Source organism: Stegastes partitus, unplaced genomic scaffold, assembly GCF_000690725.1.
Source record: "Stegastes partitus isolate 25-593 unplaced genomic scaffold, Stegastes_partitus-1.0.2 Scaffold34, whole genome shotgun sequence".
NCBI classification, from domain to species: Eukaryota; Metazoa; Chordata; class Actinopteri; family Pomacentridae; genus Stegastes; species Stegastes partitus.
Genome location: NW_007577765.1, coordinates 995294 through 1008770, shown reverse-complemented (window position 1 = coordinate 1008770; position 13477 = coordinate 995294). Strand labels below are relative to the sequence as shown.

Genomic DNA, 13477 nt, shown 5'->3' with positions numbered 1-13477 from the left:
CCATCTGTGTAAGGCTTCTCTTCTCTTTCTCCTACTTTACAAACCCTCTTATTGTGTTTTTTTTTTTTTTTGCCTGAGGCAGTAGCTCTGCATTTAAATCATCAGGACCGTGAGCGTCCCTTCAATTAAGCTCGACAAAGTGTGTCTGTGCGAGGCAGTAACGCGCTCCACGGTAAGCATATTCATTCCCAGACCCTTTCAATTTCAGTTCTACTTTTCTCTTTCCTTCCCTTCTTTCGTCTTGGTGAAAGCTGCTCTCTCAGATGTTTCTCTCTTGCACACGAAGAACCTTTAGCTTTCACATCTTTCGCCTTGGAAAAGCAGAAGTGCATCGTCCGTGTCGAGAACTTCGCCCATCCGTCTGCAGCAACCCCCGTAACAGCCGTTGCTTTAACTGCCCTCTGAACATGACAAACAAAAAAAAGAAAAAGTTTCCAAGCACAGCATTGAGCGCCGTGTTTTCGCCAATCTGCTGCGCAAGCAAACACGGGTTAAATTGAAATTTAATGAAGCGAGCTACATTCCACACGCTTCTTTTTTTTTTTTTTTTAGTCTCCGTGTCCCGACAAAGCACTTTTATTCTCCTCACTGCAGCCCTATGAAAAAAAAAGCATTCTGTCATTGTCTCAAACTGATTAGCTTTGCGACAGCGGTGCCACTCAGCTAATAATAAACTCCGAAAACAAAAGCGACTTTGGTAATTGTGCAGCCGAGTGAATTTACGGTGATTAAACAACCCAGCCAGGCGTGTCATCCAAATATGTAAATTGGAGGCGCGGAGCGTGGATTAAAAAAATAAAAAATAAAAAAGACGGATTGTTGTAATGATTTCACGAATTGTCACTCACATTGTAAGTGACCTTCTCGGCGAACACCGGCGGCGGGACGGAGATGAGGGCTGAACTGTTGAACTCTGGGAGTTTGAAGGAGGAAGTGTGTCTGTCTGCATGTTGTTTTATTAGACCTTTCTCCTCCTCTTAAAAGAAAATATTACCAGCACTCGTACAAACACATGCGCACAACCCCGATTAGGCAATAGCAGATTTATTCAGGGCCCGAACGCCTGTGTGCATAAAAATTTCCCCATCATTGTCACCTTGAGATGAAGATTAGCATTAGAGTGAATGAGGAGCAGATACAACCGCATCATTATTCAGTGACATTGGCCTTTATGTGTTGAATAGCTGCCAAGATAAAGGGATTATCAGGGTGGATGGAATAGGATGAGGGATGCTGTATGTGCGTGCGGTTGTGGGTGAGAAATCCATTGAGGCAATTCATTGTGAGGGCTGCTAATGAGATGCAACAGATGCCTGCAGACGAACGATTTCATTGCGGCGGCGGCAGGGCGACACACGGGCGACGCGCTTTCGCTGTCACAAATGTATTAACAACCACCAATTTAATTCTTTCTTCTTAGAATTACCACACCCCAACTCTGCTGCTGCTGCTTCTAGGAAAATTGCAGCGCAGCACTTCATCTATCTCCTCCTGTGACACCAGCCTTTTGGACAAAAGGCACAGGGCAAAAGGGGGAATTAATAGAGGTGTGTGTGAGAGAGAGAGAGAGAGAGAGAGAGAAGATGAGCGACTGAAATGGAAATGTGATCCATCTTTACAAGGCCCTAACCACAGCAGGGGTGGGTTTATTAGGTGACCCAGACGAGGCGACCGGTAGGGGGTCTGACCCTTTTCAACCCTCTCTAACGTTCCTACAACACATTGCTGTGGCTGTGCTTCAAGAGAAAGCGAGGTTTCCTAATGTGTGCATTTGGTTAAAGGAGGGGAAAAGGGAGGACAGAAGGAAAAAGTGGAGGAGGAGGAGAACGAGGCGGCTCCTGACCTTTTCGGTGCAAGCCATTTTTCAGACGTACTTCTACTCCCGGGGATTTTTAATAGCAAGCCTGACAAAAAATGCGCAACCCCGGTTGGATGTATTGGTGTCTTCACCCCTCTTAAAGCTTCGGCCCTCAACCTTTCTCTTCACCTTCGCCAAACCAGACCATCGCATATTCAACACGTCTGCTGGCCCCCCATAAATATATGGTAAAATATGGAAGCCTGCAGGGACTCAAAGGGCACATCTACAATCAGAAACAGCAGCTGGGGGGTTGGGTGGACAGTTGAGGGGGGGAGGATTTTGAAGCTAAACATACATGGCAACCTCTATAAGAGAGAAGAGGGGGGTTAGGAGGATGCTGCAAGACGTGGCAACCCTCAGACAGAGCAATCTTCACGTTTTCTGGTTACATCCGACTCCGCGCACGCCTCAGCAACTCCGGGAGATTGCACAAGACAGATACACTTCTGTCTTCACCTTTTCCATTTGGTTTCTCATTTCACAAAGCCGAAGATTATTCCGTGTTTCCCGGAGGTAAGTACGGCACGGAGGGTATTCGGCGGAGAAAGGGGCGAACTCCAGGGGGCAGAGAGCAGGAATCAAAACCGGCAGCAGATTTGGTGAGAATGTGCACAAAATGGTGTTTCGGTTTCTATTTCAGGGGAGTAGTTTGGCTTGAAAAGAGTTAAACGAGAAGATTGATACCACTGATTGATCCCACAATGGCTTCACATTATGACTGAAAACAGATCCAAGGAGATACTTGAACTTCCTCATCGAACGGATTATATTATGTTTGTTTGATTTGCACAAAAACTGAACTGTAAAACCATTGTGGGTTTTTTCTGTTTGGACTGTTTCTTCCCCTGAACACTTTACTTCCTGCCATCTCATAACACAACCTTTCATACAGTTTTTTTCGATTTGGTTAAACAAATGTGATGACCCCTGCACCGTCTCCTGTGTGCTTTGTGTTTTAGGTGCCTGCTGGGTGTGGCAGTGTTTCCAGTTTATAAAGCTTTGGCAGCTCTTTCTCGAACTTTCTGAGCCATTGTGCTGTTTTGATTTTCTTCTTCTTCGTTCTTTTTCCCCTGCACATCCTACTCTACTGATTTTACCGGCCCTTCAGGATCTATGAGCTCTGTTTAAGTACTCTCAGTTTGGTCAAAGATCCCCTCCAGTGAAAATCAAGTCTTGTTTTGTTAATATGCCCATATGGTGTTTTTAATATGCTGCGTGACATATCATTAGTGAAATAAGCAGCCAACACCTCAGCTGTGGATTTCAACCTTGGAACTACAGTGAACTGGTGACGTTATCTAAAGCAGAGTTTATATGTAACATACCTAAAAAAAAAAAAACCTACCTACATGCAAGGTGGAGCTTTCTGTATCACTATTCTTTTTCAATATCACACCTTGTCATTGTGTAGTGCAGAGTAATTTTACAGTGTTTGAGTTGTGGGTGGGTGCAGACAGTGGCGCTGACTTCATAGATCCACACATTCTAAAGGAAGCAACGGTATAAAGTTACATCTAAGCCACTGTAACCCTTCATCCTATTCCATTAACCCCATTTCGACTCCTGCTCCTCTATGGAAACAGCACAAGTATAGCTAGAAGAAGAGAGAATTCAACCAAGTCGTCTGTGTATTGTGAAAGAGTGATAGTGCTATAAATAACAAATAGATATATTACTTTTATTAGTAATTTTACAAAAATGTAATCAACAACATTTCCAAGTGCCCGCAGGCGTTGCAAACACTACAAAAAGATAAATGTGACTCGACGTACTCTGCATGTGTGAACACTGCCTGCAGATCAACCTACTTTAGCTAGAAATTCCCTGATTAGTCACATGACTGTCGGTTGAAGCCGACTCATGTCTTCACGGATGCACCGACAAACGCAGAATCTTTTAGCTTTTTGTAGAATCTGGTTAGAGCAAACACTATTTGGGGCGAATTTGTTAAGCAATACAACGATTTTGATTAAATTTCACTTAAATTTGATTCATTTTCCCAACTGAACAGGACGTCACAGATGAGTAGTTCACGAACTGTTGGAAATTTGAAAATCTGACGATAGCTTCTGCTTTGACAGTTTCTTGTTCTGACTAATGCCGTTATTCTGGCAAGTTTTTAAAGACAACATGCCTTTTTAAACTCACAAACAGGTTTTGGGGTTCAGAAGGTTAATGGACGTATTTATCCGACTGCGTTTCCCTCCTTTGTCGTGGCCTTGCGAGCCAGACACAAGCAAGATATAAGTCGTTAGGTATTAAAAAGGGCTGGCTCGTCAGACTACCCTAGCTGTTTCCCCCTGTTTCCAGTCTTTGTGCTAAGCTAAGCTAACAGGGTGCTGGCATCATATTTAGGATATGGAGTGTGGTATCAATCTTCTCGTCTAGAGCTGGAAAAGAAAGCAAAGTAAGCACATTCCTCAAAGTGTCACACTATTCCTTTAAGCACTGCAGCTACGAGTCAGTAAGCTGTTTGACCTACTACTTACCACTAGCCGTGTACCGAGACACAATTATTCACGGTAGACGTCTCTTTACAAGCACAACTGAAGCCAAAAAAACTGCATAATCACACTAAACCTCCTCCTCCTCCGTCGACCCACTGCTTGCTACATTCAACAGCTTCGTGAACTGGAGGGCCAGATCATGTATAATAAATATATAACACGGCAGAATATTTATTTACAAAGCGACGGTGGCAGCCATAGCCCTTCTCAAATCAGTTAATGGGGGCGGCTCAGTGTGTCCCGAGGGAGAGCTGGAAACCAAATGAACCGACTGAATGTGCATCAGAGCAGTAAACAGAATGCCTGCTGGTGGCGGAAAATCTGCTGTCAGTCACACACACATGTACGCGATAACTCATCCACACACACACATTTGGATGCAGGAAAATGGACCCACAAGAGTCACCCGAATGGAGACGAACCAATTAGCAAGCGACAGACACGAGTGTGACAGAGAGAGACGGAAGGGAGGAAGAAGGAGATGCGAGAGAATACATTAAAAGAACTCGGCGTGAGGAAAAAAATGCAACCGAGGCACCTTCACACTCCCGACACTTTCAAGGAAGCCGAGGTGGCCGGTGGCAAATCCCTTCAGACACGGTGGGCGGATAATGTGGCGGGATGCGTGGAGAGAGCGGGACAGACACTCGCCGATATTATTCACAGACTGACGCAGAGGAAGACTTTCAGAAAGTGGAAAATAGAGGCGATAGGTCAGGAAATACACGAGTTGCTCTGAGGGGCAATTACAAACAACGTCTTCTGTTTGTCATTTCTTGGCTTATTTACGCAATTTATTCAGGTTTTTCCTTGCATTTGTGTAAATAGTTCTCCTCCAGGGTGCCTCGGTAAAATTACGAGTCATTACATTGCAGCATTTGTAAATTAGCCCTCAATGTTCCCAACCGCTGGCTCATATTAGGCCATTAGCAGAGGCCTGGACACTTCTCTGCACAACACTCCACTGCTCTGACCCCACCAGGGTGATATTTTTTTCCTCCCTTTCCTGTTTGATATCGCCCCCGGGTGAAGCACGTAATGCAACATATGACATCATATTATGGCGATAATGACTCGTCTTTATGACTTGCTTACTTAGGAGCTTCCTGAGCGTCCACAGGCCACATATCATTTATTGTGATTGAGGCCGTGAGGGCGGCCCGGATGTTACTCGGTGTAGATCGCCAAGATTTCTCAAAGGAGGAAGTCGGTTAAAGGACGCGCTGAGTGAAGTGAGCAATCTCTGGTCTTGGGGGCATGTCGACTTCCCTGTCAAAAAAAAAAACGAAACGCTGAAAAAAATAAAATTCAAGAGAGCATGTGATTTCTTCTTATGAAGATTAAGAGATAGAGATAGAAAAAGGCAACCAGTCAACCATCAGCTGACACAGCAAGGAGCATAAAATCGCCTCTTGAGGAGGAATTAACAGCGTGAACAGGGCCAGAGAAGAGATTGCAGATTTTGCCCTAAGCTGCTTGAGTACAAAAATGACATTTGCAATCCTCTCACTTCGCACAACAAATTTGTTGCGCAAGGCTTCCTAGAAATCTGAGGTGAAAGACTTGGCTCAGGCAGAGGGACGATTTGGTAAGTCCAGAATACATGCAGGGGGAAGGAACACAAGATGACATGAGGCGTTAAGGGTGGCCCGGCGTGAATCACATGGTGGTCATGTGATGATCTTTTCAGGCAGAATCATGATCTGAATCACAATTCCTCCCACAGATTTAGCAGTTATGGTTTCCTGAATGCGAAGCTCATCGCTTGAACTCACAAATATCTGCATTCTGTTTCCACCCTGATGTTACTGTGAAGGTTCTGATCTTGACAGTTGAGTTGCTGCTAATCAAGCAGCTCTGACTAGTGTGTCCCTACCTGCAGGATGGTCAGGTGGCTGCTATGAGTTCATCTGCCTCTTCAGTGAGTCTTAAAGTCACTCAAACTCCACTGTCTTGGCGATGTTCTGGAGCTGGAGGGCCACACCAAGCAGAACCTGCAGCCACAGAGGATGCAGAACAGAACAGGAAGCCATTAAATCAACCTGTGATAACTGGCTACTGGCTACCCACTGGAGCTGAATGACATCGAGGATCGCCACAACACCAACTTGACTGGTTACAGACACACAGGATGGGATGATCAGGAGTTAGCTGGTTGGCAGAAACTTTACTTAAAGCACTCTTTATGATACAATCTGTATAATTCCTCTGAAAAGCAGATGCCAAATTAAGTTTATGCGGCAGTGTGTGCTGGTCCAAGGAGAGTTGCCAATTGCGTTCAACAGAGAAGTCTAAAAATATCCTTAACAAAAGTGTGCACACTCACATATGCAGCGTACCGGGCAGGACAGCGAGGGAACAGAGGATAGAGAAAGGAATTCCCGAGAGGAATCAGTGGAATGTAAACAGGCCACACACACACTTTCAAAGTGCTTCATCAGAGGCCGTGAGACAAGGGCCTCATCTGGAAAAAGATGCCCAAGAGAACAGTGCAGTTTGTTGGGATTGTTCTCTTGGTTTACCCCTTCTGTCCACACGCTGTCCTCCAAAAAGCCCCACGAGAGGCGGCAGGAATGCAGCTGCATGCTGGGAAATATGTCAACTTTCAACCTTTTTTTTTTTGTACTAAACATCCTGTGTGCAAAATCTTGTAGAATTATGGCTAAAATGATGCAGCTGCATCAGCCGCATATGTAACATGCAGCCATATTGGATAAAGAAGGAGTTGGAAAATGTTATTAAAAACATTATTAGCATTTTAACATCCCTCATTTTATCCTATGGATGGCTCGGACAGGTGACATCAGTCCTTCTCTTCATTCACACATACCACTGTTTCTACAAGTGTGTTTATGTGTGTGTGTGTCCTCAGACACAATCAGTGGTAGTTCATATACCCAAGATGCACTTCAGCTGCTTTGATGCAACTACAATAAAATACTGTTAGAGCGAGTTCAAGTTTCAACTGTAGTGCTGTGGTCAGTGGTGGAAACTTTTTGGACCTTTAGCCCTTTGAATCAGCGGGTTTGAAAGGTATGTTATCTTTACAAACATTGCCAAAATTACAGCATTTATCAGAGCCAAAAACTGCAAAAATAGAAAGAATCGTCAGATTTAGGATGGTCCTTGAACTACTCGTCTGTGGCGTGCTGCTCTGTTGGCAAAAATGATCCAGTCCAAAGCTAAATAATGGTGATATTTTTTTTATCAAAATCACTTTATTCTACACGTCATTTCAAAATTCTTAAAAAATAAACCATTTGCACTGTCCTGAGTCTCTCCGGTGTAACTGTAAATCCATTCGTGACTCATCTGTGACCAACAGTCACATGACAAAAAGTCTGGGTCTTCTTGGCTGAACTGCAGGCTGTGCTTTGACAGAGCAGACAGGAGACAAGTATGGCTGGTAACGGCATTATTCCTACTGCACAGAAGACATGCTTGAGGTCTGTTTACCTCCAGCCATGGTTGTGGTGTTTCCATATTGGTGCAGGTCTTTTTACTACAGTGAAAACGGAGCTAACAGTGAGTAAAAATTAAACACAAAACGCCCAGAAACTGCTACGGAGGGTTAATAATGTGCACCAAGTTGCCAGACCTCTGCTGGCTTTAACACTTTCTCAGCCATATGACGCCATTGTTGTGATATTAGGCCTATGGCCCACATAACCACCTGCTCTAGAAATGACTTTCTGGGTCGCGGGGGGATTACTGTGGGGCTAACTGCTGCAGCACACAGTCCTGGGGGCCACAAATGGGTCAAACTCTGCTTCACTTTCCAACCAGCACGAAACAATAAAACATGCAACACTGAAAGCTGATTCCTCTGAGAGCAGAAATCCACAAGGGGGCTCTTTGCAATTAATTAGTAGGAACAAGTCTAGACAAGGAGAAAGTAAACAGCAGCTAATTTCCTGTGTTTTGACTTGTCCCGACCTTGTTGTGTAGTTACACTTGCTGTTAAGCTTAGCGCAGTTAGCTGCATGTGGCTACCACAGTTATTGTTCCGCTGACAGGCCTCTCATAAACAGCTGGCTGCATGTTATTGTGGCTAAACCAGCCACCGACCGCTTCAAAAAGCCGTTTGAAGATATCTGCCTTTGAAACGGGTGGATTCCCCCGTTGTTTAAAGTCGCAGATTCCTTCTTTTAGCAGGGAGAGAAACTGCGTTCATTTCAGCTTTTTAAAGTCCTTTTATAATGTGTTTTGTCTGCAAAATTGGCCATGGAGATGCTGACACATTTGCTTAGAAAAACCTCAAGGGTGACGAAAAACAAATACAAATGAGGAAACATGAAAGCGACAGAAGATCACATGGTTTCTTTTTGTGGTATCAAGGAGAAACAGTGAATTTTTGCAGATTTAGTGTAGAATAATCTCTGATAAATCTGTGCTGTATGAGGTGTTAGCTGGTCTAAAAGCCTCTTCCTCATTGATTCGCTTATATCGCTAATTAAAAGGAGACAAGAGAGACAGTCCATATGATGAAACAATACGCTTTCTATGGTAATAAAGGCCCTCGCTGCATGGTCATAATGGCCCATTAAATTAGCCAGACTGCATTAGTGGGAGAAAAAGCGTCCAGCTGAGAGGGCCCTTTCATGTGAGGCACTGTAACGGTAAAACAAGTTCACAACAGATGTTTGGAGTTATTCCAAAAAGCTGCCACCTCCTGTTCAAAGATTTCACCAGGAAATGAAAGAGATAGAGTGGAGGGGAAGTAGAAGGAGGCATGAACTGACTGCTGAGGCACAACAAGCTGCGAGAGACTCAATCTGAGCCCTCCGAGGAAGAATCTCGAAGCTGCGGAAGCTATTTACCTGAGATCTCTAGCTGACGTTGTACGCACAGCTCGGCTGAACGCGGACAAACTTGCGATTCACCTCACAGTCTAGTCCTATGAATAATTGATCAGCGCGTCGAGCTGCTGGTCCATATGATGAGTCAGTAATGAGCTCCATAGCCTCATCCTGAGATTTGTTGAGTGGAGCATCACCACAGTTTCTCAGGAGGGGAGGGATATAGATTTTATTGATTTGAAAGTTAGGAGTCGCCGCAGAGACAGAATGTCGCTGGATGGAGCGGAAGGTGTGATATGTGACATATGTTTCAACCTGGACTCAAACCCACAAAACATATGGGATTCATTAGGCCACCGACCCGTAGAGGGAACATGCTGACGGTGCATTCAGGCTTACAGCTCTACACAACCTGAACGCAGCTTCGTGCTCGTGATTTGACAGGAAGATCGGTTTGAAGGTGTCCACAGGGAGCAATTTTGACAGCTGATCTTCTCTTCAAGTGTAATTTTTAAAATCTTGTCAAAGGTGGTTTTTTTCTTTGTCTGGTACAATAGTAGACTGAACAGGTTTGTGTTTGGGATTTTTTTTTAAAAAACAAAACAAAACAAAGAAATTGAAGAAATCACCTCAGAATCTGGGAAATTATACAAACAATGAGTCACTTCATTGACTGAATAACTATTAGATAATAATTGTTAATCATTTGAGAGGCTCAGTTACATGATGCCCTGATTGATAAATCTTTCACTTAATGATTAATCAATATAAAAAGCTATAAGCTGTACGAATTTGCTTTTTAACGCAATATTTCATTGGCCTCTCTGATGTCAATTGACCATTTAAAGACAAAACATGGGATTTTAAAGCATCTTTTTTCGGTTTTTGAGACATAAACTGAACATCTGTGAGGATCCTGCATGAGCTAAATAATTGATTCAAGCTAACTGACAAAAATAACACATTAATAATAAATGAAAATAATTCAATTACTCACGATACTTAAGCAACAGTGATGAACATTGTCAAGACTCCTCACACCCTCTCCATAAACTGTTTGAACTGCTGCCATCAGGCAAATGTTTCCGGAGCATTAAAGGAAGAACCTCCAGACTGATCAACAGCTTCAGTCCACACGCTGTCAGAATGCTGGACTGCTGATCCAGATATGCAAACATTTGTTTATTTAAATTGCTTTAAGTTTTTGGATCTTACATAAACGCTCTTTCATCTTGCCTGTACTACTGTGTGTGTACAGGCAAGATGGCAATAAACTTAATTTGACTTGATTTTGATTTGAATTTAAACAAAGGGTTGTCTGGCTGCTTCTTCTGAATGAGTCTTGACACTATCAAGCAACCGGAGCCTGATGCAGCCCCACACGTGTGCGAGTGCGCTGTATGACAAACACCCAGGGATCAAGGAAAGCTTGTTAACATCCCCTCTGATGTTCAGAGGTGGAACACCCCCCTCGTCGGGGTCTTGTTATCGCTCGGCGAAGGGCGCCTCGCACCGAAAGCAGCGTGTCCCCCAATAATAGGCTGTAAAAAACGACAACGGGTACCGACGGCCCTCAGAGACGCTCAACGATGCTCCCGAGGATACAAAGCAACCTTGAAGTGTGGCGTAAGAGCGTATGAGAGATGACACATCGGCGTGGAGAAGAAACACAAGCGCGCACATGCTTTCACAGACGCATTACACACCGATTATCCCAGACGACTGGCTGGCTTTGTGGGAGCGTGTCTGGGATGGATGTGTGTGTGTGTGTGTGTGTGTGTGTGTGTGTGTGTGTGTGTGCGCAGGTTTGGCCCGATGACAAGTTGATGCAACAACTCTCATTCTGCAATTACGATGAAGTGTCATTGAGCCTGAGAAGAGCCCAATGTATGATGGTGAGAATTAGAAATCACTGTTAATCTCTAAGATGGCATTAAAATAATCCCATAATAACGGCGTAATAACAAGATAATCATTACAGGCTGTAAACCTGTGTTCACACTTGATACAGCTGATTGTCATTTAAACCCAGGCTGGTGAAGGGAACAATATCTAGTAGGCTTATCTAAAGCAAATAAGCCCTTTCGTCACCTCTCTTTGAAGGGTTTAGCAGAGGAATGGCTCGAGAAAACTGTTAGAAATCACCGTCATGAATACCTCCACTGCACAACAACATTCATGGAGGCTTTGTGTCGTGGCTTACGTTTGTTTGCACAGGTACACTGTGACTAAAGTGGCACCAGCTGCTACGGATGCCACAGCAGCGAGTCACTGGCAGCGACGGAGCAGTTTCGTCGACTCTGTAACACACACAGACACACACACACACGAGCGCACACACACAATATGTAGAGGGAAAGTTGTGTGTATGAGTCCTCCTGCTCATTCGTTGTAATTCTCCCATAATCCTTTACTCTGCGAAATGACACAGCTGCCAGACATATCCTCTTTGCTGGCGCCTCAAACATCCACTCCTTTCCTCTCTCTCTCTCACACACACACACACAAACACATACACACACACACACACACACACATATATATGCATACACATGTACTCTACAAACATATCTTCAAACGTCCATCCCACTGCGGTGCATCACCAGGATTACTTAAGCACTTTGCAGTAATAAATGACACACGCCTGTTAAAAAGGGACTCATCATCTACAGTGACCGAACACATCCATCACCATGACAACAACTCTGCAACTGGAAACAAACAGGATTTCCACTTATGATGTAGGATTCCTCATCGGCTAATTGTGAAACAATAATTGTGACTGTCTGCACTGGTTCGGGGCTGGAGGAGGATGATGAAACGGCACGCAGACTTCCTGTTTGTGAGGACGGATCACGCCCCGTTTAAGGAGCCGAGCGCGACTTTGCTTCCTGATTCCCAAATCGTTTTAGTCCGAAGCATCTGCAGAAAACAGTTGGCGCCTTTTTGAGCAGCACCTTGTATCAAGTCAGCTCCAGGAAAGCTCCTCAATTTCACTGAACGCATGGGGGTAAATGGGAGGAAACCACGATGCGGAGCGCCCACATGCCTAGCTGGCACTACGGCGATGCCAGTCTGTCCATCCGTCCCCCTAGCAACCCTGTTACCCGGGGCGACAGGGCCCTGACAGCGAACAGACAGAGCGGGACTCTGTGGTTTTTGATTTTCTTGTTGCCAAGAGGCTGATAATGCAAACCTTTGAGATCTGAAAACACGTAGATTCACCCACACGCATGTGTGTGAAAACACAATACAATTACATCCTCCTACAAACACATGTAGCACAGAATACATTCATTCTTTTGTACGTGCACACAATCAGAACTGAACACTATCTCTTCTCTGTTATTATCAAAGATGAGTGACTGAGACAGCTGCAAAGCACAAAAGAGAAATGGATGATCCTCATAATTCACTGCCAACAAAAAACAATTTGTGAAGATAGTTTTTGCTCATTTCAGTGAAAAATAAAAGTCAAAAGAGGCCAGAGGTCAAAGTGCAACAAAGCAAACACACACAACTGCCACCGCTACATTGCTATGTCAAAATCTGTCTGCAAAAAAAAAAAAAAACCTCCAACTGAGTGTTTATTATCCAGGAACCACACCCTAATATTTACAAAGAGCCCCATAAAAGAAGACCGACACGTTGTACAATACTGTCTGGGACTCAGCGGCACTGTGATTCGCCTCCTTGCAAATTCTTGTTGATTGAATCTGTGCACGCTCGGCTGACAACGTCAAGTTCGTGAAGCACGAGCGGGATAACTCCACTAAAATAGATGAGCCGGCTATATGCTCACTTCCAGCCCTCAGCGGATGCAAGATGACAGCGCAGAAACAAGCGCTAAAAAAAAAATATTTAAAAAATGCGTGGAGTGAACCGGCAGCAGACACATCAGAATAAATGTGATGTGAAATTTCTGGAACAGTGCCTGTATTGTCGGGAGAGCACGGCAGGAGGAGGAGGAGGAGGGGGGTTAGGTCATATACCTTCTGTTTATTGACAGAATATGGAAAAGCACAGCGCTCATTAACTGGTGAAAACTTTCCCGTTAACACGTCCCTGCAGAGACAACACAGTTAGGTGGGAGTGTCGTCTGTCTGTCTGTGGAGTTTGCGTGGCTTATGGTGGCTATTATGGCATTAAGTCTGAAAGTATTGTGTGTAACAAGCAATGCAGAGTCATTAGCGGTGTTGCTTTCAGTGTACAGCATGCTTAATGAGAGGGCATGGCCACGCTGTCTGAGTGATTGGTTGCTGTGGAGGCTGAGGGCCAGCGCCGATTTCTCTGTCTGCACAAGGCTTTCT

At 44.4% G+C, this 13477-nt stretch overlaps 1 protein-coding gene across 1 annotated transcript in view; it reads right to left on the bottom strand.

Moving 5' to 3' along the window:
* The window catches only part of LOC103371844 (phosphoprotein associated with glycosphingolipid-enriched microdomains 1-like), a 49534-nt gene that overhangs the window by 16928 nt on the left and 19129 nt on the right, over positions 1–13477 (bottom strand). The window contains exon 2 of the mRNA XM_008301311.1: positions 6245–6362. The gene's annotated coding sequence lies outside the window, so the exon portion shown is untranslated. The remainder of the gene's footprint in view (positions 1–6244; positions 6363–13477) is intronic.